The sequence below is a fragment of the Phocoena sinus genome, chromosome 2 (assembly GCF_008692025.1).
Source record: "Phocoena sinus isolate mPhoSin1 chromosome 2, mPhoSin1.pri, whole genome shotgun sequence".
Classification (NCBI taxonomy): Eukaryota; Metazoa; Chordata; class Mammalia; order Artiodactyla; family Phocoenidae; genus Phocoena; species Phocoena sinus.
Genome location: NC_045764.1, coordinates 139,042,178 through 139,066,963, shown reverse-complemented (window position 1 = coordinate 139,066,963; position 24,786 = coordinate 139,042,178).

Below are 24,786 nucleotides of genomic sequence, written 5' to 3'. Positions count from 1 at the left end.
CCAGTCCTCTGTGCGGGAATCTCTCTGCTTTGCCCTCTGCACCCCTGTTTCTGCGCTCCCCTCCGTGGCTCCGAAGCTTCCCGCTGTCTCCACCTGCGAAGGAGCTTCCTAGTGTGTGAAAACCTTTCCTCCTTCACAGCTCCCTCCCACTGGTGAAGGTCCCATCCCTATCCTTTTGTCTCTGTTTTCTCTTTTTTCTTTTGCCCTACCCAGGTACATAGGTAGTTTTTTGCCTTTTGGGAAGTCTGAGGTCTTCTGCCAGCGTTCAGTAGGTGTTCTATAGGAGTTGTTCCACATGTAGATGTATTTCTGATCTATTTGTGGGGAGAAAAGTGATCTCCATGTCTTACTCTTCCACCATCTTGAAGCTCCTCCTGGGGATTAATTTTGTAGTTCTTTTTTGTTCCATTCTTCTTTTGTTCTTTTCCCTTGTGTATGTGTGTGGTTTTTATCTTTAGTGTTACATTTGGATTCCTTTCTCTTTTGTGTGTATGTATCTATTATACATTTTTGCTTTGTTGTTACCATGAGGTTTATATATAAACATAGACATGATATATAGATATATCTATACATAGAGATATAGATATCTATATACTTGATTATTTTAAGTTGCTGATTTCTTAAGTTCACATGCATTTTAACAACCCTGCATTTTTACTCCTGCAGCATTTACTGTTTTTGACATTTGTAATTTACATCTTTTTGTTTCATGTATCCCTTAACTACTTATTGTGGATATAGATGATTTTACTATTTCTTTTTTTTAAAACTTCTTGCTAGTTATATATGTGGTTGATCTACTACCTTTCCTGTATATTTTACCAACTTTACAAAAATCTTTACCAATGATATTTTTCCTTTCATAATTTTCATATTTCTAGTTGTGGCCTTTTCTTTTTCGCTTAGGTAAGTCCCTTTAACATTTATTGTAAAGCTGGTTTAGTGGTGCTGAACTCTTTTAGTCTTTGCTTATCTGTAAAACTTTCCATCTCTCCATCAAATTGGAATGAAAGCCTTGCTGGATAGAATATTCTTGGTTGTAGGTTTTCTCCTTTCAGCACTCTAAATTCATTTTCCTACCCCCTTCTGGTCTGCAGAGTTTCTGCTGAGAAGTCAGCTGATAGCCTTATGGGAGTTCCTTTGTATATAACTGTGACTTTTCCCTTGCTGCTTTTAACATTATCTCTTTACCTTTAATTTTTGCCATTTTAATTACAGTGTTTCTTGGTGTGGTCTTCTTTGGGTTGATACTGTTTGGGACTTTATGTTCTTCCTGGACCTGGATGTCTGTTTACTTTTGCAGGTTAGGGGATTTTTCAACTATTAATGTCTTCAAATATGTACTCTGGCCCTTTCTCTCTCTCTCCTCTGTCTGGGACCTCCGTAATGAAATATTAGTATGCTTGATGTTGTCATAGAAGTCTCTTAATCTGTCCTCATCTCCTTTTATTCTTTTTTCTGTTCAACTTCAGTAATTTCCACTACTGTCTTCCAGCTCACTGATCATTCCTCTGTGTCATCTAATCTACTGTTGAATCCTTCTAATGTATTTTTTATTTCAGTTATTGTATTCCTCAGATTTGTTTGATTCTTCTTTATATTTTGTAACTCTTTGTTAAGCTTTTCATTCCATTCATCCATTCTTCTCCTGAATTTTTGGAGCATCTTTATGACTATTACCTTGAACTCTTTATTGGGTAGATGTTTATCTCCACTTCACTTAGCTTTTCTTCTGGGGTTTTATCTTGTTCCTTCATTTGGAACATATTTCTCTGTCACCTCATTTCACCTAATTCACTGTTTTTATTTCTATTTGGTAAAGTTGGTCACGTTTTCCAATCATGGAGAAGCAACCTTATGCAGGAGATGTTTTGTGGGGGCCAATAGCACACCCTCATCTGGGGACCAGAGCTATATGCTCTAATGGTGCCTTCTATGTGTGCTACATGGGTCCTTTTTCTGTGGTTCACTGGCTATTGTGGGCACACCAGTAGGTGTGGCTGGCCCCTGGTCTGGTTGGTTGCCAGGCCCTGCCTTGTGTAAAGGCTGCTGGTGGAAGGGGTTTGGTCCTGGCACAGCTGGCTGCACAGCTAGTGAAATCCAGGGTCTGATGCTATCCTGCTGTTGGGTCATGGTCATGAAGTAGCTTTCTTCCTAGCCCCAGAGGTCCTATGGCTAGTTCTGGCCCAGTTGTGTTTGGATCCAGGTCCCTACATGGTTGGCTGCAGAGCTGGGGGTCCCATGGTTAGTTGGCCTGTTGGTGGCCCATTACGATCCAGGAGCTGATGTTGCCCTGCTGGTAGATGGGACCAGATCCCAGGCCACTGGCTGAGGGACCAAGTTGTCCTGGGGCTGGTGTCCACCTACCAGTGTGCAGAGCTAGGTCCTGAGTCTCTGGCTTTAGGGCCCTGGATGTCCGGTATTTGGGATTGAATTGCTGGTGGCCAGTACAAGGTAGTTTCAGAGCTGGTTCCCACCCACTGTTGGCCATAGCCAGGTCCTGGGGTCTCTGGCTGCAGGGGACTTTGGGTGCTAGAGCTGGTCTTGGCCTGCTGGTAGGCCAGGCTAGGGCACAAATGGTTCTGGGAAAGGTGCTCTCATGCTGGTGGGTGGACTGGGTCCAGATATGGCTGCTGTGGGGCCATGGTGGTCCGAGGGTTGGTATCCACCCACTGGTGTATAGGGCCAGGGCCCAGGTGAACCCTAAGGCTGGTGTCCACCAACTGATGAGTGAGGCCGGTCCCGGGACTAATGACGGCCCACTGGTGGGCAGAGTTGAACAGCACACTCTCTTGATTACTGTAAAGTCTGTATATTAAGTCTTGTAATAGATTATGGTTAGTCCTCCCATGTTGTTCTTTTTTTTTTTCCTGAATTGTATTGGATATCTAGTTCTTTTGCCTTTCCAAATAGATTTTAGAATCAAACTGTTGATGTCTACAAAAGAGTTTGCAGAGATTGTGATCAGGATTGCATTTGATATTTTCTCAAATTGGGGAGGATTCACATATTAATAATGAGACTTCTCATCCATGAATATGATACCTATTTCCATTTCTTTGGAAAATCTTTTCTTTCATCAGTGTCTTGTAGTGTTCATACAAATTGTATGCAAATTTGATTAGATTTATACTTAAGTATTTAATTTTATTTTGTGCTTTTATTGCTGATTATTAATTTAGATCCACATGGTGGTTTTTAAATTTTAAAATTTGTTACAGTTTTCCATTGCAGCTACATAGGTATATGACCTTGTGTCCTGTATTCTTGCTAAATTCACTTATAGGTTCTAGGAGATTTCTTGTAGCTTTTTTGAAAATTTTGAAGTAGAAAATCACATTATCTAAAATAAAGAGACTTTTATTTCTTCCTTTTTTAAAAATTAATTTATTTTTTGGCTATGCTGGGTTTTCATTGCTGGGTGCAGGCTTTCTCTAGTTGCGGCGAGCAGGAGCTACTCTTCGTTGCGGTGCACAAACTTATTGTGGTGGCTTCTCTTGTTGCAGAGCATGGGCTCTAGGCACGCGGGCTTCAGTAGCTGTGGTGTGCAGGCTCAGTAGTTGTGGCTCATGGGCTGTAGAGCACAGGCTCAATAGTTGTGGTGCCTGGGCTTCGTTGCTCCATGGCATGTGGGTTCATCCCGGACCAGGGCTCAAACCCATGTCCTCTGCCTTGGCAGGCAGATTCTTAGCCACTGTGCCACCAGTCTCTCTTCCTTTCTAATCTGTATGCATTTTGTTCATTTTTATTGTCTTGTTGCCTATGAGGACTTTTTATACAGTATCAAAGAAGATGGGTGAAAACAAACATCCTTACCTTTTCCTAAACTTAGGGGGGAACATTCAGCATCTAACCATTCAATATGATATTATCTGTAGGATTTTTATTTTTAGCCACTTTTAGTGTAGGGAGATTTACTTGTATTCTTATTTTACTGAAAGATTTTATTAAGAAAGAACTAAGAATTTTTAAAATGCTTTTCCTGCATCTATTGATATCATTATGTGGTTTCTTTACTTAATCTGCTAATAGAGTGATACTTTTATTTTTTAGAATATGGAAAATTTTAGAATTTGCATTTCTGGGATCAATCCCACTTCATCATGATGCTCAATCCCTTTTATATAATGCTGTCTCTGATTTGCTGGTAGGTTGTTGAGACTTATTGTGTCTGAGTTACTGAAAGATATTGGCTATTAATTTAATTTTCTTATAATGTCTTAGGCTTTAGTACCAGGATGATGCTGGGTTGATAAAATGAGGACGTGTCCTTTCCTATTTTAAGGAAGTCATTTGTAGAATTGATATTCTTGCTTAAATGCTTGAAAGAATGTGTCAGTGAAACCATCTGTGCCTGTAGTTTTCTTTTTTGAAAGATACATAACTTTACATTCAATTTATTTCATTCTGTACGTGACTGTGGGTTATTTATTTATTCCTGAGTGCATTCAGACAGACTAGAAATGGTCTAGTTCATCTAAATTATTGAATTTATCAGCATAGAGTTATCTGTACAATTCCCTTATCCTTTTAATTTCTGTAGGATCAATAATAATTTCTCTTCATTCATTCACGGTATTGTTAATTTTTTCTTAGCCTGGCTAGAAGTTTATAAATTTTATTGACTCTTCAAAGAAAAGCTTATAGTTACATTGATTTTCTGGTTTTGATTTTATTGGTATCTGTAAAATTTTTCATTATTTCCTTCCTTATGCTTATTTATGTTTAACTGCTCTTGTTTTTCTCATTTCTCAAAGTATAAACTTAATTTATGGATTTTAGATCTATCTTGTTATCTGATGTATACATTTAATGCTGTAAATTGCCCTCTGATGGCATCACACAAATTTTGATGTATATTTATTTTTATTCCATTCAAAATATTTTTAAAATTTCATTTAGTCTTTTACTTTGAACTATAAATTATGTAGAACTGTACTACTGGGTGTCCAAATATTTATGGATTTTCCAGTTATCCTTTGATTTCTAGTTTAATTAGCTTATCTATTGACCTCTAGTTTAATTGCAGTGTGAATATGTGTTCTGCTCTTGTTGTATTCAGCTTTCTATTAATGTCAGGTTTATTTGGTTGATAATTTTGCCCACATCTTTTCTATCCTTAATGATTTTCTTTATACTTATTCTATCCATTACTGAGAGAGGAATTTTTACATCCATAAGGATAATGGTAGATTTGTCTATTTCTCCTTTCTGTTCTATCAGTTGTTGCTTCATTTGAAGTTCTGTTGTTTTTTTAAATACACATCAGTATTTTTCATATATAATATTTTTAAATTCTGCAACTTAGTATGTCTCATATTATTATAGCCACCCCAGCTTCCATTTTCATTAGTGTTGGAATGGTATATGTATTTCCAACTCAGCACTTTTAATATGTTTATGTAGACACACTATAATGGGTCTTGCTTTTTTATCCAATTTGAAAATTTCTGTCTTTTAAATCATTAGTATAGACAGCTCATGTTTAATATAATTATTGACATTGTTGAATTCCACCATGTTACTCTTTATTTTGTGCCACTTTCGTCTTTGTTATTTTCTCTTTTTCTCTGCCTGATTTCAAACTAATTGTACATTTTTATGATTTCAATTTACCTCCACTATTGGTTATTATCACTGTTTATACCTCTTGAGAAAAATAATTTTAATAGTTCTTGTATGGTTTACAATACACATTTTTAATATCACAGTTTACCTTTAAATATTATACTTCTTAATATATAGTGTAAGAACCTACAACAATTTATTTTTAATTCATTTATATAATCTTTTTGACATTATTTTATATTTTTGTATGTGCTGTAAGTCTATAATATATTGTTGCTATTTCTGCCTTAGACAATTATCTTTTAAAACACTTAAAAATGGGGCTTCCCTGGTGGTGCAGTGGTTGACAGTCCACCTGCCAATGCAGGGGACATGGGTTCGTGCCCCGGTCTGGGAAGATCCCACATGCTGTGGAGTGGCTGGGCCCGTGAACCATGGCTGCTGAGCCTGTGCCTCTTCTCCACAATGGGAGAGGCCACAACAGTGAGAGGCCCGCGTACCAAAAAAAACAAAAAACAAAAAAAACTTAAAAATGAGAAAATAATATGTTTTTATATTTACCTTTATTTTAATCATTATTGGAGCTCTTTATAATCTTTTTGTAGATCCACATTCCTGCCTGGTATAAATTTCCTACTGACTGAAAATCTTTCACTAAAATTTCTAAATGCACAAATCTCAAAGCAATGAATTCTCCCTTCTCTGTTTTATTGAAACAGCTTTTATTTTGCCGTCATTTTTGGAATATATTTTTGCTGAATATAGAATTCTCAGCTGATAGTTTTCTTTCATTACTTTAAAAATATCATTCCTTTTTCTCCTGGCTTGATTAGTTTCTGACAATAAGTATGCTGTAATTCCTATTTTTGCTTCTTTGTAATGTTTCTTTTTTCTTAACATCTTTATTGGAGTATAATTGCTTTACAATGGTGTGTTAGTTTCTGCTTTAAACAGAGTGAATCAGGTATACATATACATATATCCCCATATCTCCTCCCTCTTGTGTCTCCCTCCCACCCTCCCTATCCCACCCCTCTAGGTGGTCACAAAGCACCGAGCTGATCTCCCTGTGCTATGTGGCTGCTTCCCACTAGCTATCTGTTTTACGTTTGGTAGTGTATATATGTCCATGCCACTCTCTCACTTTGTCACAGCTTACCCTTCCCCCTCCCCATATCCTCAAGTCCATTCTCTAGTAGGTCTGTGTCTTCATTCCCATCTTACCCCTAGCTTCTTCATGACCTCTTTTTTTTTCTTAGATTCCGTATATATGTGTTAGCATACGGTATTGGTCTCTCTCTTTCTGACTTACTTCACTCTGTATGACAGACTCTAGGTCTATCCACCTCTTTACAAATAGCTCAACTTCGTTTCTTTTTATGGCTGAGTAATATTCCATCGTATATATCTGCCACATCTTCTTTATCCATTCATCCAATGATTGACACTTAGGTTGCTTCCATCTCTGGGCTATTGTAAATAGAGCTGCAATGAATATTTTGGTACATGACTCTTTTTGAATTGTGCTTTTCTTAGGGTATATGCCCAATAGTGGGACTGCTGGGTCGTATGGTAATTCTATTTTTAGTTTTTTAAGGAACATCCATACTGTTCTCCATAGTGGCTGTATCAATTTACATTCCCACCAACAGTGCAAGAGTGCTCCCTTTTCTCCACACCTTCTCCAGCATTTATTGTTTCTAGATTTTTTGATGATGGTGTGAGATGTGTGAGATGATATCTCATTGTAGTTTTGATTTCCATTTCTCTAATCATTAATGATGTTGAGCATTCTTTCATCTGTTTGTTGGCAATCTGTATATCTTCTTTGGAGAAATGTCTATTTAGATCTTGTGCCCATTTTTGGATTGGGTTGTTTGTTTTTTTGATATTGAGCTGCTTGTATATTGTGGAGATTAATCCTTTGTCAGTTGCTTCATTCATTTGCAAATATTTTCTCCCATTCTGAGGGTTGTGTTTGCATCGTGTTTATGGTTTCCTTTGCTGTGAAAAAGCTTTTAAGTTTCATTAGGTCCCATTTGTTTAGTATTGTTTTTATTCCATTTCTCTAGGAGGTGGGTCAAAAAGGATCTTGCTGTGATTTATGACATAGAGTGTTGTGCCTAGGTTTTCCTCTAAGAGTTTGATAGTGTCTGGCCTTACATTTAGGTCCTTAATCCATTTTGAGTTTATTTTTGTGTATGGTGTTAGGGAGTGTTCTAATTTCATACTTCTACATGTAGCTGTCCAGTTTTCCCAGCACCACTTATTGAAGAGGCTGTCTTTTCTCCACTGTATATTCTTGCGTCCTTTATCAAAGATAAGGAGACCATATGTCTGTGGGTTTATCTCTGGGCTTTCTATCCTGTTCCATTGATCTATATTTCTGTTTTTGTGCCAGTACCATACTGTCTTTATTACTGTAGCTTTGTAGTATAGTCTGAAGTCAGGGATCCTGATTCCTCCAGCTCCATTTTTCGTTTCCAACATTGCTTTGGATATTCAGGGTCTTTTGTGTTTCCATACAAACTGTGAATTTTTTTGTTCTAGTTCTGTGAAAAATGCCAGTGGTAGTTTGATAGGGATTGCATTAAATCTGTAGATTGCTTTGGTTAGTAGAGTCATTTTCACAATGTTGATTTTTCCAATCCAAGAACATGGTATATTTCTCCATCTACTTGTATTACCTTTAATTTCTTTCATCAGTGTCTTATAATTTTCTGGGTACAGATCTTTTGTCTCCTTAGGTAGGTTTATTCCTAGATATTTTATTCTTTTTGTTGCAGTGGTAAATGGGAATGTTTTTTTAATTTCACTTTCAGGTTTTTCATCATTAGTGCATAGGAATTCAGGAGATTTCTGTGCATTAATTTTGTATTCTGATACTTTACCAAATTCATTTATTAGGTCTAGTAGTTTTCTGGTAGCATCTTTAGGATTCTCTATGTACAGTATCATGTCATCTGCAAACATTACAGCTTTACTTCTTCTTTTCTGATTTGGATTCCTTTTATTTCTTTTTCTTCTCTGAGTGCTGTGGCTAAAACGTCCAAAAATATGTTGATTAATAGTGGTCAGATTGGGAAACTTTGTCTTATTCCTGATCTTAGTGGAAATGCTTTTAGGTTTTCACCATTGAGGATGATGTTGGCTGTGGGTTTATCATATATGGCCTTTATTATGTTGCGGAAATTTCCCTTCTCTGCCTACCTTCTGGAGGGTTTTTATTATAAATGGGTATTGAATTTTGTCAGAAGCTTTCTCTGCATCTATTGAGATGACCATATGGATTTTCTCCTTCCATTTGTTAATATGGTGCATCACATTGATTGATTTGCATATATTGAAGAATCCTTGCATTCCTCGAATAAACCACAGTTGATCACAGTGTATGATCCTTTTAATGTACTGTTGGATTCTGTTTGCTAGCATTTTATTGAGGACTTTTGCATCTATGTTCCTCAGTGATATTGGCCTGTAGTTTTCTTTCTTTGTGACATCCTTGTCTCCTTGTGGTATCAGGGTGATGGTGGCCTCATAGAATGAGTTTGAGAGTGTTCCTCCCTCTGTTTATTTTGGAAGAGTTTGAGAAGGATAGGTGTTAGCTCTTCTCTAAATGTTTGATAGAATTTGCCTGTGAAGCCATCTGGTCCTGGGCTTTTGTTTGTTGGAAGATCTTTAATCACAGTTTCAATTTCATTACTTGTGATTGGTCTGTTCATATTTTCTATTTCTTCCTGATTCAGTCTTGGCAGGTTGTGCATTTCTAAGAATTTGTCCATTTCTTCCAGGTTGTCCATTTTATTGTTATAGAGTTGCTTGTAGTAATGTCTCATGATCCTTTGTATTTCTGCAGTGTCAGTTGTTACTTCCCCTTTTTCATTTCTAATTCTATTGATTTGAGTCTTTTCCCTTTTTTTCTTGATGATTCTGGCTAATGGTTTATCGTTGTATCATCTCAAAGACCCAGCTTTTAGTTTTATTGATCTTTGCTATCGTTTCCTTCATTTCTTTTTCATTTATTTCTGATCTGATCTTTATGATTTCTTTCCTTCTGCTAACTTTGGGGGGTTTTTTTTTGTTCTTCTTTCTCTAATTGCTTTAGGTGTAAGGTTAGGTTGTTTATTTGAGATGTTTCTTATTTCATAAGGTAGGATTGTATTGCTATAAACTTTCCTCTTAGAACTGCTTTTGCTGCATCCCATAGGTTTTGAGTCATCGTGTTTTCATTATCATTTGTTTCTAGGTGTTTTTTGATTTCTTCAGTGATCTCTAGGTTATTAAGTAGTGTATTGTTTAGCCTCCATGTGTTTGTAGTTTTGACAGATCTTTTCCTGCAATTGATATATAGTCTCATAGTGTTGTGGTTGGAATAGATACTTGGTACGATTTCAGTTTTCTTAAATTTACCAAGGCTTGATTTGTGACCCAAGATATGATCTATCCTGGAGAATGTTCCATGAGCACTTGAGAAAAATGTGTATTCTGTTGTTTTTGGATGGAGTGTCCTATAAATATCAATTAAGTCCATCTTGTTTAATGTATCATTTAAAGCTTGTGTTTCCTTATTTATTTTCATTTTGGATGATCTGTCCATGGGTGAAAGTGGGGTGTTAAAGTCCCCTACTATGAATGTGTTACTGTCGATCTCCCCTTTTATGGCTGTTAGTATTTGCCTTATGTATTGAGGTGCTCCTATGTTGGGTGCATAAATATTTACAATTGTTATATCTTCTTCTTGGATCGATCCCTTGATCATTATGTAGTGTCCTTCTTTATCCCTTTTAATAGTCCTTATTTTAAAGTCTATTTTGTCTGATATGAGAATTGCTACTCTAGCTTTCTTTTGGTTTCCATTTGCATGGAATATGTTTTTCCATCCTCTCACTTTCAGTCTGTATGTGTCTCTAGGTCTGAAGTGGGTCACCTGTAGACAGCAAACATATGGGTCTTGTTTTCGTATCCATTCAGCCAATCTGTGTCTTTTGGTGGGAGCATTTAGTCCATTTACATTTAAGGTAATTATTGATATGTATGTTCCTATTCCCATTTTCTTAATTGTTTTGGGTTTATTATTGTAGGTCTTTTCCTTCTCTTGTGTTTCTTGCCTAGAGAAGTTCCTTTAGCAGTTGTTGTAAAGCTGGTTTGGTGGTGCTGAACTCTCTCAGCTTTTGCTTGTTTGTAAAGGTTTTAATTTCTCCATCAAATCTGAATGAGATCCTTGCTGGGTAGAGTAATCTTGGTTGTAGGTTTTTCTCCTTCATCACTTTAAGTATGTCCTGCCACTCCCTTCTGGCTTTCAGAGTTTCTGCTGAAAGATCAACTGTTAACCTTATGGGGATTCCCTTGTGTGTTATTTGTTGTTTTTCCCTTGCTGCTTTTAATATGTTTTCTTTGTATTTAATTTTTGATAGTTTGATACATATGTGTCATGGTGTGTTTCTCCTTGGATTTATCCTTTATGAGACTCTCTGTGCTTCCTGGACTTAACTATTTCCTTTCCCATATTAGGGAAGTTTTTAACGATAATCTCTTCAAATATTTTCTCAGTCCCTTTCTTTATCTCTTCTTCTTCTGGGACCCCTACAATTCGAATGTTGGTGTGTTTATTGTTGTCCCAGAGGTCTCTGAGACTGTCCTCAGTTCTTTTCATTCTTTTTTCTTTATTCTGCTCTGCAGTGTTATTTCCACTATTTTATCTTTCAAGTCACTTATCCATTTTTCTGCCTCAGTTATTCTGCTATTGATCCCTTCTAGAGTATTTTTAATTTCATTTATTGTGTTGTTCTTCATTGCTTGTTTCCTCTTTAGTTCTTCTAGGTCCTTGTTAAAGGTTTCTTGCATTTATTCTATTTCCACAATTTTGGATCATCTTTACTATCATTATTTTGAATTCTTTTTCAAGTAGACTGCCTATTTCCTCTTCATTTGTTAGGTCTGGTGGGTTTTTACCTTGCTTCTTCATCTGCTGTGTGTTTTTCTGCCTTCTCATTTTGCTTATCTTACCGTGTTTGGGGTCTCCTTTTTGCAGACTGCAGGTTCGTAGTTCCCGTTGTTTTTGGTGTCTGTCCCCAGTGGTTAAGGTTGGTTCAGTGGGTTGTGTAGGCTTACTGGTGGAGGGGACTAGTGCCTGTGTTCTGGTGGATGAGGCTGGATCTTTCTGGTGGTGTGTTCTGGGGTGTCTGTGGTCTTATTATGATTTTAGGCAGCCTCTCTGCTAATGGATGGAGTTGTGTTCCTGTCTTGCTAGTTGTTTGGCATAGGGTGTCCAGCACTGTAGCTTGCTGGTCGTTGAGTGAAGCTGGGTCTTGGTGTTGAGTTGGATATCTCTGGGAGATTTTTGCCATTTGATATTATGTGGAGCTGGGAGGACTCTTGTGGACTAGTGTCCTGAAGTTGGCTCTCCCACCTCAGAGGCATATCACTGACTCCTGGCTGGAGCACCAAGAGCCTTTCATCCACATGGCTCAGAATAAAAGGGAGAAAAAGTAGAAAGAAAGAGGATAAAATAAAATAAAGTAGGATAAAATAAAATAAATTTATTAAAATTTAAAAAATATGTAAAAATGTAAAGAAAAAATGAAAAAAAGAATGAATGGACAGAATCCTAGGACAAATGGTGAAAGCAAAGCTATACAGACAAAATATCACACAGAAGCATACACATACACACTCACAAAAAGAGGAAAAGGGGGAAAAATAATATATCTTGCTCCCAAAGTCCACCTTTTCAATTTGGGATGATTCGTTGTCTATTCAGGTATTCCACAGATGCAGGGTACATCAAGTAGATGATTGAGCTTTAATCTGCTGCTTTTGAGGCTGCTGGGAGAGATTTCCCTTTCTCTTCTTTGTTCTCACAGCTCCCGGGGTTCAGCTTTAGATTTGGCCCCTCCTCTGGGTGTAGGTCCCCTGAGGGCATCTGTTCTTTGCTCAGACAGGACAGGGTTAAAGGAGCCGCTGATTCAGTGGCTCTGGCTCACTCAGGTTGGTGGGAGGGAGGCGTACGGAATGCAGGGCAAGCCTGCGGCGTCAGAGGCCGGTGTGACGTTGCACTAGCCTGAGGCGCACCGTGCGTTCTTCCGGGTAAGTTGTCCCTGGATCATGGGACCCTGGCAGTGGCAGGCTGCACAGGCTCCCTGGAGGGCAGGTGGGAATAGTGACCTGTGCTTGCACACAGGCTTCTTGGTGGCGGCAGCAGCAGTAGCCTTAGCATCTCATGCCCGTCTCTGGTGTCCATGCTGATAGCCGTGGCTCGGGCCCGTCTCTGGAGGTCCTTTAAGCAGTGCTCTGAATCCCCTCTCCTCATGCACCAGGAAACAGAGAGGTAAGGAAACGTCTCTTGCCTCTTTGGCAGCTCCAGACTTTTTCCCAGACTCCCTCCCGGCTAGCCATGGTGCACTAGTCCCTTCAGGCTGTGTTCACGCCACCATCCCCAGATCTCTTCCTGGGATCCGACCGAAGCCCGAGCCTTAGCTCCCAGCCCTCTCTCGCACCGATTCTCTTTGTGGGAATCTCTCCGCTTTGCCCTCTTCACCCCTGTTGCTGCGCTCTCCTCCGTGGCTCTGAAGCTTCCCCCCTCCTCCACCCACAGTCTCCGCCCAGTGTGTGGAAACCTTTCCTCCTTCACAGCTCCCTCCCACTGGTGCAGGTCCCATCCCTATTCTTTTGTCTCTGTCTTTTCTTTTTTCTTTTGCCCTACCCAGGTACATGGGGAGTTTCTTGCCTTTCGGGAGGTCTGAGGTCTTCTGCCAGCATTCAGTAGGTGTTCTGTAGGAGTTGTTCCGCATGTAGATGTATTTCTGATGTATCAGTGGGGAGGAAGGTGATCTCCGTGTCTTACTCTTCTGCCATCTTCTCCTGTCTACCCTGTAATGTTTCCTTTCTTTTTTTTTTCTCTAGCTATCTTGAAGATTTTCTCTTTAGTTTTGGTTTCTTTAGATATTTCTGGTTTTGGCCTTCTTGGGTTTATGGTTCATGTATTTCATGACTTTTCAAAAGTCCCCAGTGATTATTGCTTCAAATACTTATTTTGCTCATTTCTGTCTCCTCCTTCTCAATTTTCTGTTACACATATTGTATTATATGATATCATTCCACATCTTTTGGATGATCTCAACTTTTTTAAAAAAAGCGCTTTTTTTTTCTTTGTGTTTCAGTTTGGGTAATACCTAATTACCTATCATCAAGTTCACAGATTCTTTCTTTTGCTGTACCAGTTCTACTGACAGGTCAATGGGAAGTAATTCTTTATCTCAGTTACATTATCATCATCACCATCATCATCATCATGACCATCATCATCATTTTTGCCCACTGGTTATGTTATATAATTATAAGTGATGTGCATTGGAAGTTCATGAAGAAGATTTACATTTTTACTCGGGTAGAAATCTTACATCAGAAATGGCAGATTTTTTTCATATAAGCTTTTCTCTCTGCTCAAAATATCTCAATATCCATGTTATAGAAACTATTTGGATAGCTGTTATTTTTAACTTGATAATACTATTATTTTTACAAATGAATATGCAAATGAATATGCAAATGAATATGCAAATGAATCTTTTACTTTACACATATTTTAACAAATACACTGGAGGAATGGAATTTATATATCTTAATTACTCATTGCATTCACTAGAGTAATGCCCAGGTTACACTGGCATTCCTATAAATGAGATATAGACTCAAGACTATTTCTCATGTAGCATAGCAAGCGACTTATGTCAAGAATCTTTCTTTTTCTAATTTTTCTGTTAACTGTTCTTTCAGTGTTGAATGTATTCAAACTAGAGAATACTAAACATGAGTATTTTTTAATTGAATGAAAGATTCTTTAAATTATATAGTGCTTTACAGTTATCAAAAGTTTCACACATGTAATTTCATATAATCCCATAATATCTCATTTTTTCTCCTACCCCTATATTACCCCACTCCCCTTCCCTCTCCATGCTGGTAACCACTAGTCTGTTCTCTGTATCTGTGAGTCTGCTGCTTTTTTGTTTTATTCACTAGTTTGTTGTATTTTTTTAGATTCCACATATGTGATATCATACAGAATTTGGCTTTATCTGTCTGACTTATTTCACTTAGCATAATACCCTTCAAGTCCATTCATGTTGTTGCAAGTGGCAAAATTTCATTCTTTTCTATGGCTGAGTAGTACTCCACTGTGTATATATATGTCACATCTTCTTTATCCATTCATTTGTTGACGGACACTTAGGTTTATCTCAGTTACAACATCATCATCATCATCATTTCTATTTTACTCTTATAGTATCACCATTTTGATGAAATCCCCCATTTTTTATGCACTCTGTACACTATTTTCACTACAGCCTTTAGCATATTAATCATAGTTATTTGATTCATAGAATTCATAGAATTCACTGTTCTATAGTTCCATCATCTGAGTCATCTCTGAATCATGTTCTGTAGATTACTTTCTCTTTACAGTGTTCTTTTCTTCCTCCTTTTATCTCATTTGTAATTGGATGTCTGTGAAGAAAGTAGAGACAGAGATAAATCACCTCATTTCTTCTACCAAATCATTAGCATTGTTTGTTGAATCAATCTAAGCAGAAGTGTGTTGTGTTTGGGATTTGTTATTGAAATTGTTTCTTTCAGAGCCTAGCTGGATTCCAGTTCTTCTAGTGTTATGTGTGCTTAGGGTGGGAGCTTGGATGAATATGAGTTTTCCCAATGATGCCTTCCCAGTCTCAGCCTTTAACCTTGCCTACGAATGTGCACCATGAAAGGAGTCTCTTTGCTATTGCTATGCTCCCCTTTGTGGACTGCTGTTGCTTATTGCTTGATGATGGCTAGTCTGGTGGTGGAGTAATAGAATACCCTGTCTTCTTTCTCCTGCTTGTGTCTTTGGGGTGGAGTTTTCTCAGTGATCCTCCCATGTTTCCTGTGGTGGTCTAACTCTGCCTCATATCTTTGATGTGTCATGTAGGTGTAAGATTTTTGTGTCTTTTCTCAGTGTTGGAAGATCTCTACCATTATTGTTATAAGATCACAGTCCCAGGACTGCTTCTGGTCTACCTTTAATGGTAGATTTTTGGTTCCTTAACCTTTCCCTATGTGCAGTGTACCCTAGGGTTGACAGAATTTGCTACTCCTTCCCAGCAGCTTGGGCTTTTTATTTTATTTTCAGGAAAAAATTTTTGGTAGTGCTTTATGCCTTTCCCACAGCAGCTTCCACTCTCCTTATGGAGGTCTTTATGACAAGGGAGGCGGTCTGCCACTAATATTTTCCACATGTGCCCAGCAGATGTATATTAAGAAAGCTTGCATTCCTCATTACTCTGACATTTTGAATAGCAGGGGGACCTTTATTATTGTCATAATACTCCATTATGCTATGCTCCCCTTGGTGAACTGCTGACCTTTTCTTAAATCAAATTGTGTTCTTTTCTAAATGAACAGGTTAATGCACTAGTTATAAGAGGAGCAGAGTTCCTAAGGGTTACTGCTATGTCTGTGTTTGTCCTCATGCAAGCATATTGTATTTTAACTTTGTTTTGCATTAGCAGATCCCTAATCCTGTTCAAATGACTGAAAGATTAGAGTTCTTATTCCAAATGCTAATTAAATTGTTTCAAATCAGCTGTACTTGCACAAAAAAAATCCCTCTTAAAATGAAAACTGCCATTAACTTAAGTCAAGACTACTCCTGTTGCTGCACATTATTTTGCTTCCCTTCTTTGCTTTTGTAATCATAACAATAATTCTGATTAAAATCTTGCAGTACTCTTCCCCCCCTTTTCCACCTAACCCACATATATGTGCCTGAAGTGATAGTGTGATATGATGTAAAAATAATTGAGTTTAAAATTGTAATACCTGGTTTCTTGAGATCTGCCAATTTATCATTATGGAAGTCACAAAGTGCCTACCCTTAATAGTTTCTATCTGACCACATGGACCAAAATAATTGAACAGTATTCATTCTGTTAAACAATAAAAAGAGAACTTTGTGGGGACTCGGTGCTTAGAGAAAGAAGTAATAGACCCATTGCCTGCCTCATCTCCTGCCTTTAGTTTCAGGAGCAGGACTTTCCTACAGTAGGCATGATCTCCTTGGGGTAAAGGCCAATGGCATTGGATGTGATAGAGAAGCCTCTTTTGTAAATGTGAACAAAGTTAAGAAAGAGAGTTGAATCACATATCAGGTGTGTCATCCAAAGAAATCAGGTGATTCTTCAGCACCCAACTCCATGACCATGGCAAGTAACTCTTACAGTCATTTCTGACCATTTTTTTTTATTGCAGTCAGGAGAAGTTCATGTTTCCTAAGATGGCCACAATAATTTCTTCCAGTCAGCCAGCCATTTTTTTCTGCCATATAACCTTGCCACTTCTCCATCCTGAGGTGAAATCTAATTCCCTTCTGCTTGAATCTGAGCTGCCTTCAGTGGCAAACTTGTTAGTTATTGAAAGCAGTGAAAGCCATACTACATGAATCTCTAGGCTGAGTTTTGAAAGCTTTGTAGTTTCTGTTTTAGTTTCTTGGAATGCTCAGTCTATAAATAATCTCTCTCTAGATGCCTTTTCTTAGAACCTATCTGCCATTGTGTGATAAATCTGAGACACGTGGAGAGACCAGTGGTAGGCCCTCTTGGTAAAAGTCCAGGCTTTGAGGTATCTTATCCAGTTGCCAGACATAAGAGTGAGAAACCTCCAGATGATTCCTGTTCACATCTATTTGCATCATTCTCAGGCGTTCAGGTCTTCCCACCTGAGACTCTACACACTATGAAACAGAGACAAGTCATTCATTTAGGGTCCTTTCTAAATTCTTGACGTACAGAATCTGTGAGAAAAATAAAATGGTAGTTGATTTATGCCACTAAATTTGTTTGTTGGTCGGTCAGTAATAAATACACAGAACAAAGCAGAAGACCTGATCCTTAGTAGCCATTTACCACAATTTTATTTTATGTAAGAGGTGGACTTATTTCTTACTGGCTAATTTTACCCTAAGACCTGTGTATTTGAAGTAGAAGCAACTTTTAATTGGCTTAAATTATGTATCTTGCTTAGCAAAACAAAAGACAGGTGCTTTTACTGGCCTATCACTTGTGATACCTAAAAGACTACACTCTATTTTTCTCATCTCCAGAAGCACAATAATCACAAAAAGGACTTTAAGCAATTTTCTGAATGACAGATTTTGGTCAAATTTACAGTGTGATTCCTTGACCAGTCATTTCACTAGGTGCTGTTACCATTAATAGATAGAACTTACAGACTTTCTCTTCAATTTCTTTCTAATCTCTTTTCCAATCCCACTTTTAGTGCTCTAGATCAAGCCCCCATTATCTCACTGGGACTATTGCAGTAGCTTCTTAAGAGTCTCCCAAACTCTAATCTTCCTTCAATGCAATTCATCCTGCACACTACTCTTAAACATAACTAACTTACTCAGTTATGGTTAGTCCTTTCTCTTGCTTACAATTCTTTCTGTGGTTTTGTGTTGGAGTCTCCTACAGAGGAAGAACTCTGATGCATTAAATGAAACAAGGAAATTTAAACCATTCTTTCTTCTGTCATCTGGTTCTAGAATATCTAAACAACGATTCCTAAATAATCACTAAGAGCTCAGCTCAAGTCCCAGTTAAGAGACAAATATTGCATTCCCTCTCTAGATGTATGAAAAAACCTGAAAAGTTCAAAAGAAGAGTAATATGAAAAACCATAGCCATTAAAATAGACTGTAAATTTAGACTCATTGCTAGAAAGAGGAGAAAAATTTACAGGAACACGTTTTTCCTAATTATATTTCTAAATTACTAATTCGATCAGAATAGATTGATTTTTTATGGTTTTTATACTGCATATAAATTGAATTATGCTGTAGATACTTTTACATATATTTTGCTCAACTATGAGATCCATCTGTATACTTGGAATAACTGTAAATTATTCATTTTAATTCCTGTATAACTGAAGAGAGCAAACTACTGCTCTCAGGCCAGATTTGCCTTGCTGCCTGCAGTTATTTCTTTATTTTAACCTATTTTTAAATGAAATATAGTTCACAGCATTATATCAGTTTATAGCATTGTATCAGTTTCAGATGTACAACATAGTGATTCAATATTTTTATAAAGTATACTCCATATAAAGTTTATAAAAATGATGGCTATATTTCCCTGTGTTGTACAATATTATCCTTGTTGCTTATTTATTTTATACATAGTAATTTGTACCTCTTAATTCCCTACACCTATATTGCTCCTCCCCCCTCCCTCTCCCCACTGATAACAACAGTTTGTTCTCTACATCTGTATGTTTCTGTTTTGCTGTATACCTTCATTTGTTTTAAACTTTTTTTCCACATATAAGTGACAAGATAGAGTATTTGTCTTTCTCTGTCTGCTTATTTCACTATGCATAATACTCTCTAGCTCCATCCACATTGTTGCAAAAGGCATAATTTTATTCTTTTTATGGCTGAGTAATATTCCATTGTGTATATATTACCATATCTTCTTTATCCATTCATCTGTTGATGGACACTTAGGTTGCTTCCATATCTTGCTTATTATAAATAATGCTGCTGTAAACATTAGGGTCCATGTATCTTTTCAAATTAGTGTTTTCATTTTCTTTGGATATACACCCAGGATTAGGATGGCTAGAGCATATGGTAGTTCTACTTGTAGTTTTTGAGGAAGCTCCATACTGTACTTCATAGTGGCTGCATCAATTTACATTACCAGCAACAATGTACTGGGTTCCCTTTTCTCCACATTCGTGCCAACATTTGTTTTTGATGATAACCATTCTCACAGGTATGAGGTGATATTTCATTTTGATTTGCATTTCTCTGAGGATTAACGATACTGAACATTTTTTCATGTGCCTGTTGGGTGTCTGTATATCTTCTTTGGAAAATTGTCTATTCAGGTCTTCAAGCTATTTTTTAATCAATTTGGTTTTTTGATATTGCATTGTATGATCTGTTTATATACTTTGGATACTAACTCCTTATTGGTCATATTATTTGCAAATATTTTCTCTCTTTCAGTAGGTTGTCTTTACATTTCGTCAGTGATTTCCTTTTCTGTGCAAAACTTTTAACTTTAGTTAGGTCACATGTGTTTGTTTTTGCTTCTGTTCCTTGTGCCTCAGGGGACAGATTCAAAAAGTATTGCTATGATTTATGTGAAGGAGTGTTTTCCCTATGTATGCTTCTAGAATTTTATGGTCTTACATTTAGGTCTTCAATCCATTTTGAATTTATTTTTGTATATGGTGTGAGAAAATATTCTAATTTCATTCTTCTACATGCAACTGTACAGTTTTGCCAGCACAACTATTTGAAGACTGTCGTTTTTCCATTGCATAATCTTGCCTCCACTGTCATAGATTAATTGGCCATAAGTGCATGAGTTTATTTCTGGGTTCTCTATTTTGTTCCATGGATCTATGTGTCTGTTTCTGTGCCAGTAGTATGCTGTTTTGATTACTGTAGCTTTTTAGTATAGCCTAAAGTCAGAAAGCATGATACCTCTAGCCTTGTTCTTTTTTTCTAAAGATTGTTTTGGCAGTTCAGGGCCTTTGGTGGTTCCATATAAGTTTTATGATTATTTGTTCTATTTCTGTGAAAACTATCATGGGTATTTTGATAGGAATTGCATTAAATCTGTAGATTGCTTTGGGTAGTATGGACATTTTAACAATATTAATTCTTCTAATCCTTGAATATGGGGTATATTTACATCTGTTTGTATCATCTTCAGTTTCCTTTATCAGTGTTTTATAGTTTTCAGAATATAGGTCTTTCACCTCCTTGGTTAAGTTTATTCCTAGGTATTTTATTGTTTTTGGTGAGATTTTAAACAGGATTGTTTTCTTTCTTTCTTTTTATGATAGTTTGTTATTAGTGTATAGAAAAGCAACAGATTTCTGCAAATTCATCTTTTATCCTAAAACTTTATTGAATTCATTTATTCTAATAGTTTTTGTGTGGAGATATAGGGTTTTCTGTATATTGTATCATTTCATCTGTGAATAGTGACAGTTTTATTTCTTCCCTTCCAATTTGGATGCCTTTTGTTTCTTTTGCTTGTCTTATTGCTGTGGCTATGACTTCCAATACTATGTTAAACAAAAGTGGATGGAGAGGCGGGGAGGCAGGTGGTGGTGGTGGTGGTATGAATTGGAAGATTGGGATTGATATATATACACTAATATGCATAAAATAGATAACTAATAAGAACCTGCTGTATATAAAAATAATTTTAAAATTCAAAAAAATTTGCAAAGTGGAAAAAAATAAAATACATGAAACAATTGATTATATCAAATGTTGGTGAGGTGGAAGAAACTGAGAATCTTAAAAACCAGAGGTGTAAGTGTGTATAAAGTTTGCTAACATATTTTTATAAAGATATTTGGCAGCTCTAGCAAAATGTGAAATATGAACACATTTGACAAAGCAGTCCCACTTGCAAGAATTTGCCTTCTGAAATAAGTGCAACAGTAAATAAGGATTTACAAAATGGAGAGAGAAGGAATTCTTGTCTTGTTCTTGATTTTAGAGGAAAGGCTTTCAGCTTTATAACCATTGAGTATGATGTTAGCTATGGGTTTGTCATAAATGGCCTTTATTTTGTTGAGGTACGTTCCCTCTATGCCAAATTTGATGAGACTTTGTATCATGAACAGATGTTGAATTTTTGTCTAATGCTTTTTCTGCATCAATCGAGAAGCTCATGTCATTTTTATCCTTCTTTTTGTTAAGGTAGTATATCACATTCATTTTATGTGTAGAGTGAATCGTCATGGCATACCTGGAATAAATTCCACTTGACCATGGTGTATGACCCTTTATACATATTGTTGAATTCTGTTTGCTACTATTTTGTTGAGGATATTTGCATCTATATTCATCAGATATATTGGCCTGTAATTTTCTTTTTTTGTGTGTCTTTGTCTGGTTTTGGTATCAGGTTAATGGTGGCCTCAGAGAATGAACTTGGGAGAGTTCCCACCTCTTCAAGTTTTTGGAATAGTTTGAGAAGAATAGATATTAGCTCTTCTTTGTTTGGCAGGATTACACTGTGAAGCCATCTGGTTTTGTACTTTTGTTTGCTTGGAGTTTTATAATATTACAGATTCAATTTCACTCTAGTACTCAGTCATTTCAGATTGTCTATTTCTCCCTGATTCAGTACTGGAAGTTTGTATATGTCTAGAAATTTGTCCATTGCTTCTACATTGTCCAGTTTGTTGACATTCAGCTGTAGTATTCTCTAATGATTTTTTGGTATTTCTGTGATATCAGTTGTTATTTCTCCTCTTTCATTTCTTGTTTTGTTCATTTGGCTCCTGTCATTTTTTTTAGATGACCCTACCTAAAGGTTCATCAATTTTGTTTATCTTTACAAAAAAATTATTTCTTGGTTTCATTGATTTTTTCAATTTTTTTTTGGCTCCATTTTGTTTATTTCTTCTCTGATCATTATTCTTTCTTCTACTGACTCTGGGCTTTGTTTTTTCTTCTCTTTCTAATTACTATAGATGGTGGTTTAGGTTGTTTATTTGAGATTTTTCTTGTGTCAGTAGGTAGGCCTGTATCACTATAAACTTCCCTCTCAGAGCTGCTTTGGTTTGGCTGCATCCCATAGATTTTGCAAAGTTGTGCTTCCATTTTCATGTGTCTTGCGGTATTTTTTAATTTCTTCATTGACCCATTGTTTTTTTTAGTAGTATGCTGTTTATTCTACACATTTGTGTTTTCCCCATTTTCCTTCCTGTAATTAATTTTTAGTTTTATACCATTGTGGTCAGAAAAAATACTTGATATTATTCCTGTTCTCTTAAATTTGTTGAGACTTATTTTTTGGCCTACAGTGTGATCTATGCTGGATTAAAGTTCCACATTGAAACAAATGCATATTCTATTCTTTTGGGATGAAATGTCCTGTAGATATCTATGAAGTCTGACCAGTCTAATGTGCCATTTAAGGGCAGTGTTTCCTTATTGATTTTCTGTCTGGATGATCTGTCCATTGATGTAAGAGGGGTGTTAAAGTACCCTACTATTACTGTGTTATTGTCAGTTTCTTTCTTTATGTCTGTTAATATTTGCTTTATATATTTAGGTGCTCCTGTTTTAGGTTCATATTTGTTAACAAGTGTTGTATCTTCTTTTTGCATTAATCCCTTTATCATAATATAATGCCTTTCTTTGTTTTCTTTAATAGACTTTGTTTTAAAGCCTATTTTGTCCAATATGAGTATTGCTACCCCTGCTTTCTGGTCTTTTCCCTTTGCATAAAATATCTTTTTCCATCCCCTCACTTTCAGTCTCTGTGTGTACTTAGTTCTGAAGTGAGTCTCTTGTAAGCAACATATAGATAGGTCTTGTTCTTTTATCCAATCAGCCACCCTTGTCTTTTGAATGGGGCAGTTAGTCCATTGACACTTAAAGTGATTATTGATAGGTATATATTATTGCCGTTTGTTACTTTTTTCTGGTTGTTTTCGTAGTTCTCCTCTATTCTTCTTCTTTTAGTTTCTTCCCTTGTGGTTTGATGATTTTCTTTAGTGATATGCTTATGTTCCTTTCTCTATAGTTTTCGTGTATCTACTGTAGGTTTTTGATATGTGGTTACCATGGAGTTCATATATGTTGACCTATAACTATATCTGCTAGTTTAAACTGGTAGTTTTTTAAGTTCAAACACATTCTAAAATATCTACATTTTCTACTCCCTTCACCCACATTTTGTGTTTTTGATGTCAAATTTTACATCTTAGTGTTTATCCCTTTCCTGATTATTATAGTTATCATTGTTTTTATAATTTTTGTCTTGTAATCTTTGTAATAGCTTAAGTGGTTGATCCTCAGCCTTTACTACATAATAGCCTTTGCTAGTGGGATTTTGCCTTTCTTATAGATACGACTTCCTGTTATAACATTTTCTTTTCCACTTAGACCATTTAGCATTGTTTAGGGTAGGTTTAGTATTGATTAACTCTTTATTTTTTACTTATCTGAGTTCTTCAGCTTTCCTTCAATTCTGACTGATAATCTTGCTGGGTAGAGTACCCTGGATTGCAGGGTTTTGCCTTTTAGCACTTTGAATATATCATGTCACTCCTTTTGTCCTGAAGATTTTCTGCAGAAAAATCAGCTGATAACCTTAAGGGATTTCCTTGTATATGACTCTCTGTTTTTCTCTTGCTTCTTTTAGAATTCTTTCTTTAAATTCTGCCACTTTAATTATGATATGTCTTGGTGTGAGTCTGCTTGGGTTCATCTTCTTTGGGACCTTCTGTTTCTATTCTACCTGGATATCTGTTTTCTTCTTCAGGTTTGAAAAGTTTTCAACCATAATTTAATCAAATACATTTTCAACCCTTTTTCTCTTTCTCTTCTCCTTCTGGAACCTCAATGACGTGAATGTTGGTGTACTAGATTTGTCTCAATGGTCCCTTATACTGTTCTTACTTTTGATTTGTCTTTATTTATGCTGTTATGATTGGGTGATCTCCATTATTTTATCTTTTATATCACTTATGTGTTCTTTTGTATCACTTAGTCTGCTCTTCATTCCTTCTAGTGTGTTTTTCATTTCAGTTATTGTATTATTCAATTCTTACTAGTTCTTTTTTATATTTTATTGTTCCTTGTTAAAATTCTCACTATAGGGAGACCACTGTGTGATTTCTAACTTCTAAGACCCAGGTAAGTTCCATATTTTTGAAGCATTCTGATTTACTGTTTCCTAATGCTTCTAACACTTTGGCACACACAAAATAGTACTTGTATGACCCATTGGGATAAATCTACAAAGACAGTAAAAGAGGACGTCTTAGGACGCACATTATGAGATAAGACCCATATTCATAAGTAATTTTTCTAAGAGCCAGGGTATCAGGAAACAATTCTGGTTTATATTCATTCAGAAGTGTCACCTTGTGCAGTTGAAGTCTCTACAATAATGGAGAGGAGAAGTTATATGTCTTCTCCTTTCAACCAAAATTTGAATGACCTAAGAGTTCCATTGATGTAAGATGAACATTTGTGTTTATTATACTACAGCAATATTCTATTCTCTGTCTTGCACATTTCCTGAGGTTAATTTTGTTTGTCAAGACAAGAGATCACAGATTTTGCATATGGAAGAGACATCACTGATCCTCTTATAGAAAAGTTTAAAAAATGCTTCCAAAGTTGCCTAA